Below are 7,300 nucleotides of genomic sequence, written 5' to 3' on the forward strand. Positions count from 1 at the left end.
AGTGTTATTTGCTTCATCACTTCTGCCATTCAGAATTTAAGAGCAGGTCTACACTACATTCAAAAGTATATTTAACATTATATATAGATGTAAAAGAGTAAATTGCATGCAGGTGACAATTACACTCCCTAGGATTAGAAGCACTCTCTTAAGGGTGACTTAATCTTCCCTCCTAGAATTTCAGGCATCCACCTATCCAGCTGAATATAATCTGATTAATAAAACCCCTAACCTTATGACGCCTAGGTTTATTTTCCAGAAAAATGGGTTTTTGAAACCCTCCTGAAGTTATGCAAACACATAGCTATATATCACAAAAGTAAGATCGTAGCTGAAACCTCAGAATTACAACAGAAATAAAGAATCAGTTCTTCACGTATATAGCTAACTGCATGTTCACACAACTGCGCTGAGACATCTGAGCATTCAACTATGTTTTTCAAGCAACTGCCGTAACCACATGACACCTACTGCTGACCACAATTTGATAAGCAATTACATTTTTTCAGCAGCAGCGATGCCGGCAGAAACAGCCCTTACCTCCTGCTCCCTGCCACATGTTCCCTCCTCCCAGGCCACCTTCTCAGCCCCAGCACAGCAGCCGCCCAGCCAGACAGATCAGAGTTAAAAGTAACCGACAACCAAAGAAGAAAAGGCACTTCCGAACCCGCGGCCGTTCCCCGATGCGGGTCGCCACCAGCCCCACAAATGGCCGTACTAGTACAGCTCAGAGGGTGGCGGGGGGCTGCTTACGCAAGCGCGGTTCGCTAAGGCAACGCACGCCAAACCGCTCCCCGAGGAAGCAGTTGTGTTTGCATCAAAACATCTGAAAAATCTTCCCCCCCTGTGCCCAGTCTGTAGGAGCTTGGCCTAGGAATATGGGTCTGGAAGGGGTCGCTGGGGGTCTCCTAGTCCCCTTCCTCGCGGTCGCGGGCAAGAACCAAGCCAGCAAACCCAGTCAGGACATCTACGGTAGCAAGCCACTCTTTAGGTAAATGAAATACAGCATGCAGCTGGAGCGAATAATGCAAGCTGGAGGAAAATAAGGCTTCTGGGGTTTCCCCCCTTTGCATATCAGGTAGACAAATTCTGATAAAGTTTTGCAAAATAAAGTTACAGACTGTGCTATATTGTCTTTCATCATCACTTTACAACTTGGGAAAGTTAATGATTCAATTTTAAGGACATTAACATGGAAACCCCTAAGGGAAGTGCTGAGAAACCTGCCATTAAAATACACCTTCTGTTACACTGTTGCAAAAGATAGAAAAGTAAAAAATAAATATAACACAAATAAAAAAAATTTTAAAAGCACATAAAATAATGAGTAATATATAGCTAAAAAAATTTACATGAAAAGACAGTAACAGCTAGTGATTGGAGGTGAGTAATAATACAGCCCTAAGTGAGGCATAATAGAATCACTCTGAGCAAAATGCAATCCTGTTTCACTTCATTAAGTTTCATGTTATCCTCCAATCTCCCAGCGTGAACGGAAACGCTTCCTCACGGCCACTGCAGGAGCGGACTTCCAACAACAAGCAGACTCAGCTACCCCAACCAGCTTGTTAACGAAATCAATTCAGTCAAAAGGCTATCACACAAACCCAAATACAGCCCAAATACCTAATTAACAACTTTCCCCTAGAGATATTAAACAGAACATGTCAATAAATGAGTGGAAAATTATCAGTTCAAAATAAGGATAATAATCATTGTATCTTTTGGCTTTTTTTTTTTTTTTTTTATTATTTAATAGATTCCTGAACCTAGCCAGCCTGCCTGTGAACACAAAATTTCCTGTAAGGCCCGGTGGTGCTGTAGGCATGTGTCTAAGTATATTATTGCACACCTGGTTAAGTCCTGCAAGGGACTACGTATTCTCCTGGAAATTAATTATGTTATTTATAACTATGTTATATGTTATTATATACATAATCATGTTAACTGTTTCTGTGGAAGACCACAGCCCCGCTCCTGCAGCCTGCCACTGCGCAGCCTGCGCTTTCAGAGCTCTTTCGGGAGCCGCTTCCCCGCACACGGCCCCGGCCCGGGCCCGGGTAAACGAGTCCAGGCGGCGGCCAGGAGGGTCCGTACCCCCGCAGCAAGGCCTCGCTCTGCCACCTCTTACGGCCGCCTCTGCACGGGTGTGTTTTCCTGCTTGTGCCACGGAGAAATGAATTTTTCCTCATGCCATCTAGGAACTTGAAACGCTGTTCGTTCTTTTACCAGCATTTCATCTAACCAGCACCTTATGCGCATGTATGCGCATATATATACGGTCCCTTAATTTAATGGTGGGGTTTACATTTATTTTTAGTTACGTTTTTAACGATTCCGCAGCTCTAGGGTCCATGATGCAGGCAGAGCACGAAAGCGACCCAGCCGAAGCCCCGCCGGAGCGCACCGCGCTGTCCGCGCCGCTCCGCGCCCCCCTGCATCTCCTGCGGCGGGGCTGCGCGCCCCTGCCTGCGCGCTCCGCCCCCCCCCCAAACCTGCGCACCCCGCGGGCTGGCCCCTTCCCTCCCTGCAGCTGTCGGGACAAGCCCCGCCGCCCCGCGCAGCTCCTACCTGCGGGCCGCAGCCCCCGCGGAGCGGAGCGGGGCTTGTCCTTGCGCGCTGCCCCCGCGGGGCTGGCGGGGCCGCGGGGCGGGGGCCGGGCTTTACGCCGCCAGGAGGACTTTGCACCGCGGATGCCCCGCGCACGGCGCAAGGAGGAAGGGAAACTCCGCGGTCTCATCTCCGCTCCGTAAGGAGCTCAAGACCCCACAGGAGCCCCCCCGGCCGCCCACCTCGCCGGCTGGCCAGCAGAAAGCCGCCGCCCCCCGGCGCTGCCCTGCGGCGGGACGCGGTGGGCTCCGCCGGGCACTTCCCCGTACCGCGGCTCCGGCGCGTTGTCGTCAGAGGGACCGGGAATCCTCCTCGCGTGATACCTTCACCAACACGAAGGGGCACACGAAGGGGCGTCTCAGCGGTGCCACGGGCACCTTCATCGCATTAAGAGGGTTTGGTCCCCGTCCCCCGCCCCAATCAAGGCAAAGCCTGTGCTGGGATTTCTGGATCGGTGCTCTCAGGCACTCAGAGGGCATTTTTGAAGTGTTCCTCAGTCAGGCAACACTCAAGAGTGGAAATAACACCAAAACTTGTACGTAGGGGTGTCCCTCTGTCACATACACGAGCCCTGCATGCCCCATACACCATTAGGAGTCATGCTGCCGTTGCTCGCTCTTTTTTAAATTTTCAAACTCAATTCAGAACCCCAGACCAGGGGAAGGACTCACACAGACTTCAGCAGGCTTTGGACCCTAGATTCTTGGAACAAGTTTCAAATTCCAGCAGCCTTTTGTTTATCCAAGGAAGATAAACTAAGTGGGTTTTCAGACAAGATCTGGAAAACAGCAGGTCTTTGCTCAGAAGGGACATTAAACATCCTGTGACACTTTCCATGAGAACAAAGATAAAATGGGACCTTTTCTTACCCTTCCCAAACACTGTCACCAGACAAGGGCTGCCTGGGTCCTGTCTTTCACCCAGGACCTTGCTGCCTTTCAGCGCTGCTATAAAGAGCAAGTGCAAAGCCGCCCGGAGTGCAGGAGCAGAGCCGAGGAGAGGGTGGCAGGGAGGCGTTTGCTACACTGCCCTTCCAGGGCGAGTTCAAAATCCTTCAACATAAGGAAGAACACACAATTTGGGTAAGCATGGCAGCTTCGGGGTGGATCACTAATGGGAAAAGACTCCCCTTTCCAGGTGACAGAGCTGCTCTGTACAGAACAGTGGCACGAGGCAGCTAGGAGAGACCGGTCTGCCGGTGTTTCCCCCTCCTCCTGCACCCCGGGGTGCAGCTGCGCGCTGGGCAGCCCACACCAGCTACGCACAGCTTCCCCAGCGCCAGTACTCCCACTGCGGCTGTAGAGAGAAGGGGGTAGGTTTTTCCCCACCAGCTGCGTGGGTAACAAAAACTTGTTCTTGAACAAGAAGAAAGGGCAGCTCTTACTTTCTTGGTGAATTTTTCATTTTTTTTTTCCCCCTCCATTTTACAGTTCTGTAGTACTTTGGAAAGATTTTTAACCTTACCTGGCAGCGCCTCTGACAACTCCCCATCAGCAACGGGAACGGCAGCGGTTATCTATGTTGGCTGCTGACATTTTGACGCCTGGGTCAACAACAGGTTATGGTTTCCTGTGTGGAAAGAGTATGGTCAGCGCACCAGAGAACCACGTCGTGTTTTGTACATACCAGGAACACACAGAGGGGCAGTAACACTGCTCATACTCTGCTGACCTGGCCATTGGCACTATAACAACTTTAAAACACACTTTTGTGCTATTTAAATTTTATATAAATTCATTTTCGTCACTGAAGTATTGCAAACTAGATATCACCAAAACAATATGCATGACTTCATTTGGCTCTTTGGAGCGACACTTTAACAATAACAGAAATACAAGCGTTTGGTTTACATTCACATTTTACACATTCATGACAGGCTTCCTCTTTGTCACTGCTAGAACAGATTTTTCTCGTGCAAGTTTCAACTGCTGACACTGGATCCGTTTTAGTGCTCCATTTAGCAGTTTGACAAGCAACACAATATAACTCAGCTGTAATGACCTTAATCCCTCCAGGGTTGCAGGACTATGCATGTTGCTCCTCTAGAACTGCTGTAATCGCAATATCAAAGGAGTACATTCCCTCACCTGGAGTCCCTGACCAGGCAAAGACAACACATCCAGGAAGGAGCTTGTTTTGGTTTGGTCCCTGTGCAAACAAGAATAATGGCTTTACACTGTTTTACACTTTCCAAAACATAAAAATAATCAGAAACTATTATATAGTGTATACTATGGAATTTAATGGGCAAGAGAAATGCTTTTACAGTTTGGGAGGATGGTTAGGTGCCATGGTACAGTTGATGAATGGCCTTCCTATGCATGTATGTTCTTAAAGTACGTTCTTTAACTGAACCTTTATATACAGTTATCTGTGGTAAACTGAAAACCCCACTACCCTCCTTCCTCTGCCCTCTTCTTCCACCTCCCTGATACAGCCAGCCGACAGTATAGGGATATACTGTAATGGCATGCTGAGAGCAATATTTTCTGATCTGGCCACCAACATTTGGGTCTACAACCTTTGGCATCCTATAGCCAAGGGGACACAGCTTCCCCAACATCTCTGGGAATTAAGCCAAAGACATCACAGGCTGGAGAAACTGTAGTCCCCACAGTTACCTCGGTTCCCCCTCTGCAGCTACAGTCCAAATCGTGCCGACGCCAAGGCGAGAAGTACTCAGTCACCACTTGTGAGCAGAGGGTTCTTTCTGAAGGTGAAGTCAAGCTCTGTTGCTTGTACAGGGCTTCCGCAGAAGATCAGAAGACTCTGATGAATTCCTCAAAATACGTGGCTGTGTAAATCCATATAGGGAACCTGGGTTAGGAAAAAAGAGGGTGTGTAATTGTTATTCCATGGCCGCCTCGCTTTTTACATGGACATTAGCAATTCCTGGAACACAAGACCACCATATGGCATCGGACTGCAAGATGCATTTAAAAACAGCCTTGCTTCTAATGACACCCAGAACTAGATTGCAGATACGTCTTGCAACCTCTTTTGCCTAATCGAGTGTATCATCTTCCAGAATCTTTGGAAATTTTGGCACAAATATCCTCTCTTTCTTGATATAGACTAAGTATATGCAGATCAATACTTCATATTAGTTGAAGAAGAGGATGACTCATCTCCTTTTAGTGACTACAAACTTCCACATTTCAAACTTCTTGCTGCTGTTTTTCTGGGATATCCCTTCTGGTCTGTCCTTGAAATCCTTGGTCCGAGCACACGCAGTAAGCTTTTTGGACATATTTGTATGTATTTTACAAAGATCAGCACTCCAGCTAGTCAGAATTTTCCAGTGCAACAATTTTTCACTAACAAACAGAGATTCACCAAAACAAATGTTCTATGGAAATGTGGTTCTGTGGCTACATAAAGGCAGGAGCTAAGCTTCCTGCTAGCAGGCTTTTTGGTGGAAAAAGGGAAATTTCAAAATGTCTCATTTTCATTTCACTTCAGAGGAAAAACTTAATTACATGTTGGATTTTTTCACAGCATGGGGATAATAAATAAAATTAGTTGTACTTAGAAGCAAGCCTTTGCACAGCCATTCCGGTCTCTCTTCCACGCCCACTTGACTGTGGATCAGAGGTTTGGGCTATTTCAATCCATACAGGAATCAGACACCACATACAGCCTGTAATCCTGCTCCAGTCCCAGGAGAGCTAACCATTTCCATGGCTCTACAACTTTTCATGGCATTATGTTTTTGTTCTCCCTGCTGGATGACAAGCTGTGCTTTTCTGTAGAGCTGGTGTTAGCAGCTTATCCCGCTCATCACCAACACCCTCGCTTGTACCAACTCTTGGGGAAAAGCACAAGCTAACGAAGGCTGAACTAGGGTCCAAAGCCTACAGGCAGTGCAGGTTGTCTTCACCCTACTCCTCGAACTAGCCCATGATACCAAGTACAAGAAGGTGGTGAGCCACCACCAATTCTCCACACCTCCACAGCACAGAAAACCGGTCGCTTGGCAAAAATTGGCTGTACCTCAGGCAAAACTCCAGCTGGCACTTGCTGACTGCTGGGGCCTCCAGGGAGAGCTCCTCGCCCCTCCCAAGCTGTACTGTGCCTCTGGACTTCTCTTCCCACCAGCTCACCTGTAAAATGCACAGCTTAACAGCTAGGACTACTTCCAATTCAGTTTTTACTGCCTAGTTGTTGTATTTGCTGTGTTCACAGGCCGGGGGAAGAATTCCTTTGCTTTAAACTTTAATATATTCCTTTAAATAAAATATGCCCATTGATAATATCTACAGCAAACAGAGTTAAACACAGAACTATTGACATTCCACCCAAAGAGAAAGTTACAGGCATCAAAGATTTCTGTTTTATTTTGAGATATATCAGATTAGTTCCAGGGGCACTTATGCAACACAACCTTACAGCCGATTTTTTTTTTTTTTTTTGGACAGGGCAGGGTGGGGGCTTGGTTGGTTGCTTTGGTTTTTACTCTGTGCATGGTGGGGTTTTTTTCCCCATTTGTTTGCTTTTCTCTCTCTGATTTAAGCACGTGTGGACAGAGACCTAAACCAGAGCCAGCTAAAAGTACATCAGAAACTACCTGCTCTGTCTAGCAAGGTATTTTGGTACGACGTTGACTCTCCGTGGACGCGGGTACGGGCTGGCTTGCGGGTACTGCGCCGGCCTCGGGAGGGGCAGGGGCTGAAGTCGGGCTGGCGAGGCC

This window comes from Phaethon aethereus (assembly GCF_964289735.1).
Source record: "Phaethon aethereus genome assembly, chromosome: 7".
In the NCBI taxonomy this organism is placed as follows: domain Eukaryota; kingdom Metazoa; phylum Chordata; class Aves; order Phaethontiformes; family Phaethontidae; genus Phaethon; species Phaethon aethereus.